The 15,000-nt window shown below is 42.7% G+C and overlaps 1 pseudogene; it reads right to left on the bottom strand.

Annotated features, from left to right (window-relative positions):
• Positions 1-12,689: 12,689 nt before the first annotated feature.
• The window catches only part of LOC119562658, a 2,785-nt pseudogene continuing 474 nt past the window's right edge, over positions 12,690-15,000 (bottom strand).

Genomic DNA, 15,000 nt, shown 5'->3' with positions numbered 1-15,000 from the left:
ATTCTAAAATATCTTTTTTGTTCGACATACGTCATTATTGTATCCACACATGTACAATTTTTGTTTAACCAATATAAAATATTGAATTAAATCATTTGTATTTTGATGATAAATTTAAAATTTATCTGTATATATTCATATAAGACTCTTTGGTAATATATAATATAAAACCGAGCGCATATATGATATGTACGTTAGAAAAAATAATATATATATATATTATTTTCTTTTAATATAGGGACACCTCTTTTAATTTATCCCCGCAGGGAATTATCACATAACTCAGTATGTGATAATGGCAGACCAATATACATATATATCAAGATTATCAATACAAAATATATATCATTATTAGCCTGCCTCAATTGTAATTATTTATTTGGATTAACGATAAAGTTCGGAAACAATTTGTTATTCTATGTATAATAGAAACCTTGGCCTTTGTTTCAACATTATTATCTTTGGGCTTAAAATATTAACCGTGGAGCCAAGTCTCATATTCATAAATGAATAAAGAAACAAATTTGACGGATTAATATCTTCTCTACCGACAGACAGTATTTTGTCACGTCAATAGTAGATGGCCGGCCCATTGACCATCCTATAGTAGTTTTTGGACCCAATATCTTTAATTCGGGTATTTTCAATTGTCTTTGCCAATCAACCGTTTGGTACTCTCTCATATAATAAGAGAATACACATATAATTCCATTATATGGATATATCTTCATTATTTTATTTGCTACATCACCCTATAATAGTTTTTGAACCCGTCAACTTCAATTCGGGTATTTTCAATTGTCTTTGCCAACCATTTATATGGTATTCTCTATTATAATAAGAGAATACTAGTGTATATCCATTATATGGATATATCATCTTCATATTATTTGCTACACCACCCTATAGTAGTTTTTGAACCCATCATCTGCAATTCGGGTATTTTCAATTGTCTTTGCCAACCAACTATACGGTATTCTCTCTTATAATAAGAGAATACAAGTATATTTTCATTATATGGATATAATGCCATTTATTTTTCAATATCCATATAATTCATTTAGTTTTGTATGTACAAAACAAGTTTTCTTTATAGTATTGACAAAATCATATGTTTACGCATAACATAAGTTTTGACCAATACGAGGAGGGGCCCGCCAACGACCACCTCCCTATAGTAGTTTTTTACCCCACGCACTACTGCGTGCCTGTTTACAGTACTAGTGCCAGCTATCACTAGGTTTATATATCATGTTTCAGTGATATATGGGTAAATTCTACCATTTATTCTTATGTATATGGCATTTCTATGCCATATTTATACAATCCATTCATATCTTAATGTATATTTATTATATTATACATTATTATGCCTTATAGGTATTATACCTATAAGCCATATCCATACGATTCATTCACTAGTGCCGCCCCTCACTAGGTTTATAATTGTTATATCATTGATATACAATTTATTTCTATGTATATGGCATTTATATGCCATATCCATACAATGCATTCACATTTCAATGTATATTTACTTGTTATACATTATTATGCCTTATAGGTATTATACCTATAAGCCATATCCATACGATTCACTTATATAAATATATGTATATTTTTCTATACATAATTTTTTTTTATTTTTGTATGGATTTCTATGCATATCCATAGTTTATATGGATATGCTTGGCGTTCTATATAGTATTGACAAATTCATATGCATAACATAAGTTTTGACCAATACGAGGAGGGGCCCGCCAACGACCACCTCCCTATAGTAGTTTTTTACCCCACGCACTATTGCGTGCCTGTTTACAGTACTAGTGCCAGCTATCACTAGGTTTATATATCGTGTTTCAGTGATATATGGGTAAATTCTACCATTTATTCTTATGTATATGGCATTTCTATGCCATATTTATACAATCCATTCATATCTTAATGTATATTTATTATATTATACATTATTATGCCTTATAGGTATTATACCTATAAGCCATATCCATACGATTCATTCACTAGTGCCGCCCCTCACTAGGTTTATAATTGTTATATCATTGATATACAATTTATTTCTATATATATGGCATTTATATGCCATATCCATACAATGCATTCACATTTCAATGTATATTTACTTGTTATACATTATTATGCCTTATAGGTATTATACCTATAAGCCATATCCATACGATTCACTTATATAAATATATGTATATTTTTTTCTATACATAATTTTTTTTTACTTTTGTATGGTTTTCTATGCATATCCATAGTTTATATGGATATGCTTGGCGTTCTATATAGTATTGACAAATTCATATGCATAACATAAGTTTTGACCAATACGAGGAGGGGCCCGCCAACGACCACCTCCCTATAGTAGTTTTTTACCCCACGCACTATTGCGTGCCTGTTTACAGTACTAGTGCCAGCTATCACTAGGTTTATATATCGTGTTTCAGTGATATATGGGTAAATTCTACCATTTATTCTTATGTATATGGCATTTCTATGCCATATTTATACAATCCATTCATATCTTAATGTATATTTATTATATTATACATTATTATGCCTTATAGGTATTATACCTATAAGCCATATCCATACGATTCATTCACTAGTGCCGCCCCTCACTAGGTTTATAATTGTTATATCATTGATATACAATTTATTTCTATATATATGGCATTTATATGCCATATCCATACAATGCATTCACATTTCAATGTATATTTACTTGTTATACATTATTATGCCTTATAGGTATTATACCTATAAGCCATATCCATACGATTCACTTATATAAATATATGTATATTTTTCTATACATAATTTTTTTTTACTTTTGTATGGTTTTCTATGCATATCCATAGTTTATATGGATATGCTTGGCGTTCTATATAGTATTGACAAATTCATATGCATAACATAAGTTTTGACCAATACGAGGAGGGGCCCGCCAACGACCACCTCCCTATAGTAGTTTTTTACCCCACGCACTATTGCGTGCCTGTTTACAGTACTAGTGCCAGCTATCACTAGGTTTATATATCGTGTTTCAGTGATATATGGGTAAATTCTACCATTTATTCTTATGTATATGGCATTTCTATGCCATATTTATACAATCCATTCATATCTTAATGTATATTTATTATATTATACATTATTATGCCTTATAGGTATTATACCTATAAGCCATATCCATACGATTCATTCACTAGTGCCGCCCCTCACTAGGTTTATAATTGTTATATCATTGATATACAATTTATTTCTATATATATGGCATTTATATGCCATATCCATACAATGCATTCACATTTCAATGTATATTTACTTGTTATACATTATTATGCCTTATAGGTATTATACCTATAAGCCATATCCATACGATTCACTTATATAAATATATGTATATTTTTCTATACATAATTTTTTTTTACTTTTGTATGGATTTCTATGCATATCCATAGTTTATATGGATATGCTTGGCGTTCTATATAGTATTGACAAATTCATATGCATAACATAAGTTTTGACCAATACGAGGAGGGGCCCGCCAACGACCACCTCCCTATAGTAGTTTTTTACCCCACGCACTATTGCGTGCCTGTTTACAGTACTAGTGCCAGCTATCACTAGGTTTATATATCGTGTTTCAGTGATATATGGGTAAATTCTACCATTTATTCTTATGTATATGGCATTTCTATGCCATATTTATACAATCCATTCATATCTTAATGTATATTTATTATATTATACATTATTATGCCTTATAGGTATTATACCTATAAGCCATATCCATACGATTCATTCACTAGTGCCGCCCCTCACTAGGTTTATAATTGTTATATCATTGATATACAATTTATTTCTATATATATGGCATTTATATGCCATATCCATACAATGCATTCACATTTCAATGTATATTTACTTGTTATACATTATTATGCCTTATAGGTATTATACCTATAAGCCATATCCATACGATTCACTTATATAAATATATGTATATTTTTCTATACATAATTTTTTTTTACTTTTGTATGGATTTCTATGCATATCCATAGTTTATATGGATATGCTTGGCGTTCTATATAGTATTGACAAATTCATATGCATAACATAAGTTTTGACCAATACGAGGAGGGGCCCGCCAACGACCACCTCCCTATAGTAGTTTTTTACCCCACGCACTATTGCGTGCATGTTTACAGTACTAGTGCCAGCTATCATTAGGTTTATATATCGTGTTTCAGTGATATATGGGTAAATTCTACCATTTATTCTTATGTATGTATATGGCATTTCTATGCCATATTTATATAATTCATTCATATCTTAATTTATATTTATTATATTATACATTATTATGCCTTATAGGTATTATACCTATAAGCCATATCCATACGATTCATATACTAGTGCAGCCCCTCACTAGGTTTATATATCTCATTTTAATTATATATTGGTAAATTCTATTATTTATTCTTGTGTATATGGCACTTATATGCCGCCATATCTATAAAAATGCATTTATATTTCAATGTATATTTTCTATATTATACATTATTATGCCTTAAAAAGTTATTATACCTACCATAAGGCGATATCCATACGATTCATTTATATAAAAGATATATGTATAATTTTCTATACATAATTTTTTTTTATGAATATATGGGTTTCCTAAGCATATCCATATAATACATTTAGTTTTATATGGATTAGATTGGTCTTCTTTATTGTATTGCCAAACTCATATTGATAAAATAAGTTTTGAACAATAAGAGGATCAGCCGCCAACCAACCAACCACTGCTACCATTGGAGGAACATATACTTACTTTTTATATGTCCTCTTACTTGAATGGTCCTCTCTTTACTTGAAAATTTCATTACCATAGGAATCTATTTATACATGGAATATGATTTCCACTACTTTTTCGCGTCACTAATAATTAATATGACGATACAGACTTGCTACCATAACATAAGTCTTGAACAATAATAGGAGCAGCCGCCAACCAACCACCAACCAACCAACCACTGCTACCATTGATAGTAATTTTATATGTCCTCTTTAGTTGAATTTCAATACCATAGGAATATTTATACATGGAATATGTTTTGCCACTACTTTTTCGCGTCACTAATAATATGACGATACAGTCTTGCTACCATAACATAAGTTTTGAACAATAAGAGGAGCAGACACACCAACCAACCAACCGCGCTGCTACCATTATATATACTTATATTTATATAAGTCCTCTTTACTTGAATGGCCTCTTTACTTGAATTTCAATACCATAGGAATATTTATTTATACATGGAATATGTTTTGCCACTACTTTTTCGCGTCACTAATAATATGACGATATAGACTTGCTACCATAACATAAGTTTTGAACAATAAGAGGAGCAGACACCAACCAACCAACCGCTGCTACCATTGAATGAACCATATATACAAACTTTTATATATGTCCTCTTTACTTGAATTTTAATACCATAGGAATATTTATACATGGAATATGTTTGCCACTTTATCATCGCGTCACTAATAAGATGACGATACATTTTGTTTGTTCAATATTTACTTATATATTGATGTTTCCAATTTAGGTCTTTTATATTTCTTCTTCCCTACCTTACACACCACAAACAAAGTGGCGTGCGATGCTGCAAGCAAGCATAATGATTATGCCCGCTTGCAACATCTTTATTATCGAATCATCAAGCAAAGGATAAGCTTCAGTGGATCGCAGTATGGCAGCTGCTCAACCACTTACAACACCTTGCCTGTTACAAAAGTCGTTTACAATTGATTCTAGGCTTTGTCATTGTATTAAATAATGCTTTTATATGTAACTAGCGCGGCATCAGGTGATCAAAGATCCTCCCAATTTACTATGTTACAAATTACATTGGCATCACATCCATTGTCGTTTATAAAGTAAATTATAAACTTTAAATGGTTTAGAAGCCATACAATGCAAATTGCCCCTTATTTATCATTGCAGTCCAGCACGGATACGACCTTAGAGGCGTTCAGGCATAATCCAACGGACGTAGCGTCATACCACTGTTCGCTCGAACAAGTATTGTGCCATTGGTCCGTACCTGCGGTTCCTCTCGTACTACGCAGGAATGCTGTCGCAACAACGTTTTGTCATTAGTAGGGTAAAACTAACCTGTCTCACGACGGTCTAAACCCAGCTCACGTTCCCTTGCATGGGTGAACAATCCAACGCTTGGTGAATTTTGCTTCACAATGATAGGAAGAGCCGACATCGAAGGATCAAAAAGCGACGTCGCTATGAACGCTTGGCCGCCACAAGCCAGTTATCCCTATGGTAACTTTTCTGACACCTCTTGTTAAAAACTCTTTAAACCAAAAGGATCGATAGGCCGAGCTTTTGCTGTCCCTGTGTGTACTGAACACCGAGATCAAGTCAGCATTTGCCCTTTTGCTCTATGTGTGGTTTCTGTCCGCACTGAGCTGGCCTTGGGACACCTCCGTTATTATTTGAGAGATGTACCGCCCCAGTCAAACTCCCTACCTGGCAATGTCCTTGAATTGGATCATACCTGAGTAATTGGAGTTATACCAAATTTTCAAATCAAAAATACATAAATGCACCGTTTTATTAAAGAATTTGTTTGCGATTATATAACAAACTCGTGATACTTTGATCAAGAAGCTTGCATCAAAACCCAATACCATAAGATATAATAAATATATCCGTATAATGGCTAGGAAATGATACACGTTCCATTTAATCAAGTAAGTAAGGAAACAATAAGAGTAGTGGTATTTCATTGGCGATACCAAACCGAAGTCTAATATCTCCCACTTATTCTACACCTCTTATGTCTCCTTACACTGCCAGATTAGAGTCAAGCTCAAAAGGGTCTTCTTTCCCCGCTAATTATTCCAAGCCCGTTCCCTTGGCTGTGGTTTCGCTAGATAGTAGATAGGGACAGGGGGGTGTGTCTCGGATCCCTCCGAACTTATTTTACGTGGCGTGTTCCACAATGAAGGGATTACAACCACGGCATTCTAATATACCCACAAGTGAGTATATAATGCACGGGTCTAGGTTAAGCGCCAGACCAACGCCCCGGACTAGAAGCTATAGCTATGTACATAGCAACCACCCCAGTAGCAATTCGAGTGCTTACTTGTCGGGCAAGCACTCCCCCTTGCGTAGGGGCGAGATCTATCTAAAATAGTAGATAGGGACAGGTGTGTCTCGGATCCCTCCGAATTTATTTTACGTGGCGTGTTCCACAATGAAGGGATTACAACCACGGCATTCTAATATACCCACAAGTGAGTATATAATGCACGGGTCTAGGTTAAGCGCCAGACCAACGCCCCGGACTAGAAGCTATAGCTATGTACATAGCATCCACCCCAGTAGCAATTCGAGTACTTACTTGTCGGGCAAGCACTCCCCCTTGCGTAGGGGCGAGATCTATCTAAAATCTCTACTGTTCTGTGGGTCACAGCACCCGAGTTGTATAACGCAACATCCACGTCGAGCCCGAGGACTCTACCCGCGATATAGGTGTCAACCACAGCCACCACGATACTCCCACAAGGGGGCCAACCTCAATGAGCAGCCTTGGAGCTGCTCAACCCGTGGTACCGAAATTACAGGCTCGGTGAGCCTCACCCCTTCAGCTCCGACAAGCTCGGATGGGGCAACCATTGCCATATTAGTCGCCTCCTACGACAAGCTATGGCAGGCTGTGGCAGTATTCTTCGCCGCTACCACACGGCAAAAGAGGTGTGGGACTAACGTCCCGGCGCCTGTGGTTCCTCCCTCGTCGCATCCATCCTTCGCCTCGAGAAGGCAGCATCGGCAAAAACTCCTAGGAGACGCATCCGTTCTGGGGTCTCGACTACTCCCGCGACGATCCATCTTCCCTGGTCTCGAACGACTCCAAGGGCATCCAGGTCCCGCAAATCGTTGTACAGGCGGCATTCACACAGTATGTGGCGCCAGTCCTCTCTTGCCACGCCACATGAGCATGCGGTCGTGGTGCTGAGGGTCCTGCCTTGCAGAAATGCGTTCATCGACCCGTGTCCTGTCAGCAAGAATCCGGCTTTGAGGGTAAAGACAAAGTCTTTCCTCTTGTAGACGAACGCTGCCTCTGGGAAAAACTCGCGAGTCACGGAGCCGTGTTCCGCGCGATCCCATCTGAGTTGCCACTCATTTAGCAGACGTTCGTCTAGCAGCGCCATCTTAGCTTTCCAGTCCAACACGGACAGGTCCTGTCCGTGGAGCCAGTCGCTCTCATCCAGGGGGACATCCTTCCTCAGCTTGAACTTCACGGCGATCCTGTGAGCATCCAGATCCATTGGAGGAGCACCAGCAAGCACCTGCAGTGCCACCGTGGACACTGTGCGGCATACCGGTAGGCATCCTAAAAGGATGGACCTCTGGCACGAGGTGAGGAGTTTAAGGGACTTGCCCCTACTCGCCGCCTTGTACCAGACCGAGGCACCAAAGAGTGCACAGGGGACCATGAGTCCGCTGTAAATCGTCCTCTTAGCACGGGAGCTGAGCCCCCAATCGACTCGAAGCACCCGCGCTAGTCCTCCGGCAACTCCAGCCAGCCGATCTCTGAGAGCAGAGATATGCGGGAGAAAACTCAACCGCTCGCCGACTAAGATGCCAAGGTACCGGCATTTGGTGACGTAAGGCAGGCTTGCTCCAGCAAACCGTACCGTCGGTCTCCTCGTGCGTGAAAGCTGTCCTTTCAGCAACATTATTGCCGTCTTGCTGGTTGACACACTCACTCCAACCTCAGCTCCCCAGGCTCCCACGATGTCCATCAACTGCTCGCCCTTCCGCTCCAGATCGGCACGGGAATTCCCGTCGACGAAAAGCAGAAGATCATCTGCAAACGCGCTCAGAGCACAATGTGGCTCCAAGCGCTGAAGCAGCACATCCATCAGTAAATTCCAAATAAATGGACCACTGACGGACCCTTGCGGGCAGCCCCGTGTAACCGCAACTGTGGCTGCTTCATACCTGCTGATGATGCTTGCGCTACGGCCGGAAAAATAGCTTTTCCACAAGTCGATTTCTCGACAGCCTACGTCGACAAGCCGATCCAGCACCGCACTCCACTCCACGTTGTCGAAGGCTCCCTTGAAATCGACAAAGATTCCAAGGACCCTCCTCTCGCGACTGTTGGCGACGGTGTTTTTGGCGTGCATCCACGCATCCTCCACGCAGCGTCCAGGCCTGAATCCGAATTGCCATCTGCAGCCATCCGGTAGCACATCCTTCAGCCGATTCACCATGATTCCCTCAAGCGCCTTTCCGAACACTGGTAAAAGGCATATGCCGCGATAAGAGGCAGGATCGCTCCTGTCCTTATCTGGCCCCTTTACCAGCGGTATCACTCTCGGGTGCTTCCACTCGGCCGGAAAGTATCCTTCCGAGATGCACCGAGAGTACAGCTTCGTCAGGTGCTGAGGGATGGCACGCCATACCTCCTTGACAATACCGCCCGTGATGCCATCCATACCCGGCGATCGCCGGCTTCTCAGCCTCGCGACGCTGGTTGCCACCTCGAAGGCTTCGAGGATCGGTGGGGCACCAGGGGGTATGTCTTCTCGTGTCGTCGACTCCGCAGCAGGGAAAAAGTTGCGGAGGAGCACACTTGCGCAGTCGTGCCAAGTTACGGAAAGCGCGCCGTTCGACCGGAGACATCCGAGATCGGCTGTCTTCTTCCGGCCTCGGCATATTCGGTATACGTGCCCCCATGGATCATCCTTGTGCCGTCCCACGAAGTCCCGCCAGTTTTGCTCCTTTGTCGTCAAGATAAGCTTCTTGTACTGGCCTGAGGCAAATCTCAGTCCAGCGGCAAGTTGCTCAGCATCGTCGGTGCCACTCCGGCGAGCTGCCTGCAGCCTACGCCTCAGTCTCCGAACCTCTTGGCGCTTGGTACTCAGCTCAGGATTCCACCATATTACGTTTCCCCTCGCTGCAGGTATCCTGCGCCCTATCACCCTGTCGCACACATCGTGTACGATGGAGCGAAGGGCAGACACATGGTCGTCCAACGGCGATTCCTCCAGTTCCTCGAGACTCTGTGCTGCACTCCTTAACTCTACACTGAATCTTCGCCAACTTGCATTGGAGAGCTTCCATTGCGGTACCGGAGCTAGGCTCTCAACGGTACTGCTCGGATCTGGAGTAACCTCAACAGTGATAATGTTGTGGTCACTCAGCTCCCAGAAGTCAACTCTCCAATCGTAGGTTGCCCATACTCGCGCCGCTTCGTTGGCGAAGGTCACGTCGATATCACTTCTAGAGCGGTGATTATCGAACGTGAACACCTGGCTGGCCGTATTCAGTACACTGGCACCGCTTGCGATTATCCACTCGTTCATGAGCTGTCCCCGTTCGCGGTTCAGGCGGTCTCCAGAGTTGTCTGGGGATTTGCTGAACCACATAGGGGAGACTGCGTTAGCATCAAGTCCGAGGATTGTCGGTGTTCTGCTAGCTAATAGCAGAACCGTATCCAGGTAGTCAGTGTAGGGCTCCAGAGCAGCTAGATGCTGGCAGTATACGGAGGCCAGAAAGATTGTGCCATATCTTCCTGTGACACTCACGCACACTCCGTAGTCCGTCGTCAAAGCCTCGATGGGCATGCAGATGGCAGATGGGTCGTCCACGATGATGGCAGCTTTCTTCCTCCTATCGGCGAATATCCTCATTCCTCCAGGCAGTCCAGTGAGTCGCTTGCCAGCGTCCACGTAGGGCTCCTGGACTAGTGCGAACAGGTGGCCAGCATCTCTCATCTGCTTGGCAAGCTCGATGACAGCGCAACGGCCTCGACCACAATTCGCTTGGATGAAGCTAAACATTATCAATGTCTAGCTTGCACCCTGGCTAGCAGCGCGCCGTATATCGGGCAGCCACCCGAGAGCATATAATGCCCCGAGGGCATACCCTTGTGACGGCAGTTGCGGCAGTCCACCGCATTTCTGCACTTCGCCGCGACGTGGTCGTTCTGTCCGCACTGGCGGCAGACCTGCTTCTCTCGGGCGTACCGACACTCATTGACCTTGTGGTCAAAGCCAAGGCATCGGTGGCACGCGTAGGTTCGCACCTGAGAGCGGCAGCGGTAGGAAAACCACTTAATATATACTCTCCCGCCCTCGAGAACGGCCAGCGCCTGGTCGTCTACCTCCAGCGTCACATTGATTGTGGCACCGTCAGCAGCTGACCAGGGCTTGGTCGCCAGGACAACCGCCTTCTGGAACTCCTTGAGGCTCATCTCTTCGAAGTTCTTCTCCCTGAGCTCCATCATAAACTCGTCCGGTCCCACGGAGGTGTCCACATCCTGGACCGTAACACGCGGCTTCGCAGCGGTGTTCCTCGACACCTTCAGGCCCACCTCGGCGAACTTTGCGGAGGCGACGACCTTCGTCATCTCCGCCTGCGAAGGCGTGCGAATGATCGCGCCGGCCCGCTTCAGCTCACGCACCTCGTGTACTCGTACGCCCAGAGCGGGCGCTACCTCCTTGCGGATCTTCTCAGCGATTTGCCTGCCTGACAGGGCCGGGTCGTCGCACGCAACGACAGCCGACCATGTCTCCCGAATCTTCCGCGGTGCGGGTACGGGGGCAAGGGGGGCAACAGGGGCAGCAGGTGAGGCGACTAGGTGCGCGCCTCTAGCAGCGGTGGCTGCATATGAGGCGGCCGAGGCGACCGGTGTCTGCCTCTTCAAGCGATCCTCCAGCACTCCGATGCGGATCAGCAGGGCTCCGACGACCTCCTCGTAGCGGTTTGCCAACAACTGCGTCTTAATGCTCACGGTAGGGCTCGCTACGTGGGACATCCTCAGGATATCCGCACGGATGTCGCCCATCTCGGCAGCAACGGCTCCGTTTCCCCTCCATTCCCTGTCCGAGAAGGATTTCTCTACGCTGGCTGGCACGACGAAGGTCCCTCCATCAGCAGCGGCTGCGACTGCGGCAGCGTCGGCGGGGGCAGCGGCGGGGGCAGCGGCGGGGGCAGCGGCTGCGGCAGCGGCTGCGGCAGCGGCAGCGGCTGCGACTGCGGCAGCGTCAGCGGCGGGGGCAGCGGCGGGGGCAGCGGCAAAGGCGTCGGCAGGGGCAGCGGCGGTTGCATCCAGCGCCAACACTTTGCACCTCGAGGCCTCCCTCAGCGGCGCTTTGTTGCGCTTGCCTCTGGCGCGCCCTCTGCCCGAGCTGCTTCCACGGCTGCTCGCACTTTCGCTCCCGGACTCGTCGACCACCATTTTTGGTGGCGCCATCTGCCGGTTATCGGCCTTACTAAGTAAGCTCTTTGATATTCGAGACTTACCCCTTCCTATCAGCTGGTTCTCAAAAGCTCGGTCAGCTGATCAGCTGATCCAAGTTCAGCGGAGACACAAACCACACAGCTGTGGGCGACAAAATGTGCCTAAATTAGGCAAACGCCTCTCTCGAGAGAGCGCCTCTCTCGCGACACACGTGTCTTAATGGAAAATTTCCAAAAAGAAAAACGCGAATATCGCCCGATTTCCGCAGAATTTCAAACGGAAAACACACGCACTGTGTTCGCAAGCACGAAACACGAATTTTCGCACTATTTTCAACAATGTACCTGTTGTTTTACTGCCTAAATGCGCTTTACTCGCGGAGCGTACGGAAAAACACGTCTGTTCTCGCGAGCAACCAAACACCGACTGTAGTAGATAGGGACAGTAGGAATCTCGTTAATCCATTCATGCGCGTCACTAATTAGATGACGAGGCATTTGGCTACCTTAAGAGAGTCATAGTTACTCCCGCCGTTGACCCGCGCTTACTTGAATTTCTTCACTTTGACATTCAGAGCACTGGGCAGAAATCACATTGTGTCAACACCCGCTAGGGCCATCACAATGCTTTGTTTTAATTAGACAGTCGGATTCCCCAAGTCCGTGCCAGTTCTGAATTGATTGTTAATTGATAATCGTTATAATTAATAAGAACTAATTGGTTTAACCCAATTAGTATTCTTAAAAATTTTAGCAAGAAAGTTCCACAATTGGCTACGTAACTAAACTATCCGGGGAACAAGTGACCAACATAAATGCCAGACACTCTATTTACCCAGAACGAGCACATAAACCATGTTATTGTTTCCCAATCAAGCCCGACTATCTCAATCTTCAGAGCCAATCCTTATCCCGAAGTTACGGATCTAATTTGCCGACTTCCCTTACCTACATTATTCTATCGACTAGAGACTCTTCACCTTGGAGACCAGCTGCGGATATTGGTACGGCCTGTTGAGAAGTTTGCGTGTCCCCACCATAAATTTTCAAGGTCCGAGGAGAAAATATCGACACAACAGTATATGTCATGCTCTTCTAGCCCATCTACCATATCTCTCTGCGAAAGACTTCCATGGTAGTACGGCTATAAAACAGAAAAGAAAACTCTTCCGATATCTCTCGACGGCTTCTTTATGGTCGTTCCTGTTGCCAGGATGAGCACGAGGCCCATATTTAATAACAAACGGATACTCAACAGGTTACGGAATTGGAACCGTATTCCCTTTCGTTCAAAATTATTCAAGTATATTAATTAGCTTGATTTATATAATATAATTATATTTGTATGGCATTTGTGTTTTACTTGAAAATTTTCGGCTTTCGCCTTGAACTTAGGACCGACTAACTCGTGATCAACCACTGTTCACACGAAACCCTTCTCCACTTCAGTCCTCCAAGGTCTCATTCGATTATTTGCTACTACCACCAAGATCTGTACCAATGGCAGCTCCATGCAGGCTTACGCCAAACACTTCTACGCATACCATTGTACCTTCCTACTCACTAAAGTTTCAAAATTTATATCACAAGTAATATAAATCATCTACTTTAGCGGTAATGTATAGGTATACAACTTAAGCGCCATCCATTTTAAGGGCTAGTTGCTTCGGCAGGTGAGTTGTTACACACTCCTTAGCGGATTTCGACTTCCATGATCACCGTCCTGCTGTTTTAAGCAACCAACGCCTTTCATGGTATCTGCATGAGTTGTTAATTTGGGCACCGTAACATTACGTTTGGTTCATCCCACAGCGCCAGTTCTGCTTACCAAAAGTGGCCCACTGGGCACATTATATCATAACCTTGAACTTCATATCAAGAAAGTTAAGGTTCTTACCCATTTAAAGTTTGAGAATAGGTTAAGATCGTTTCGACCCTAAGGCCTCTAATCATTCGCTTTACCAGATAAGATTATTTTATATAACATTAAAATGCACCAGCTATCCTGAGGGAAACTTCGGAAGGAACCAGCTACTAGATGGTTCGATTGGTCTTTCGCCCCTATACTCAATTCTGACAATCGATTTGCACGTCAGAACTGTTTCGGTCTTCCATCAGGGTTTCCCCTGACTTCAACCTGATCAAGTATAGTTCACCATCTTTCGGGTCACAGCATATATGCTCAAGGTACGTTCCAGTTAGAGGCATAAATAATATAAATATCATTATACATAACTATATAGAACGCCCCGGGATTGTGTTAATTAGCTATAAATAGTTAAAAAACTAATCCCATTATTAGTCAAGTTAATTACGCTATTAGGTTTATATCCCAATAACTTGCACATATGTTAGACTCCTTGGTCCGTGTTTCAAGACGGGTCCCGAAGGTATCCTGAATCTTTCGCATTGTTAATCATACAAGTGCATATAATAAACACAAAAATCAATGATAATTATGCCATTATATAATTCCGAAAAATTAACGCACTGTATTCATATAAATCTATCAGCACTTTATCAAATTAATAACATTTATTCTGTGTTAAAATGCAAGCAAATTAATTTGAATAAACTATAAGTTATATTTTATGATAAATTTTGTATGCTAATAGATTACAATGTCCTTATATGGAAAAAATGCACACTATTATCATAATATTGTTTAAATATTACAATTTTAA

This window comes from Drosophila subpulchrella, unplaced genomic scaffold (assembly GCF_014743375.2).
Source record: "Drosophila subpulchrella strain 33 F10 #4 breed RU33 unplaced genomic scaffold, RU_Dsub_v1.1 Primary Assembly Seq82, whole genome shotgun sequence".
NCBI lineage: Eukaryota > Metazoa > Arthropoda > Insecta > Diptera > Drosophilidae > Drosophila > Drosophila subpulchrella.
This window is presented reverse-complemented; position numbering and strand designations above follow the sequence as displayed.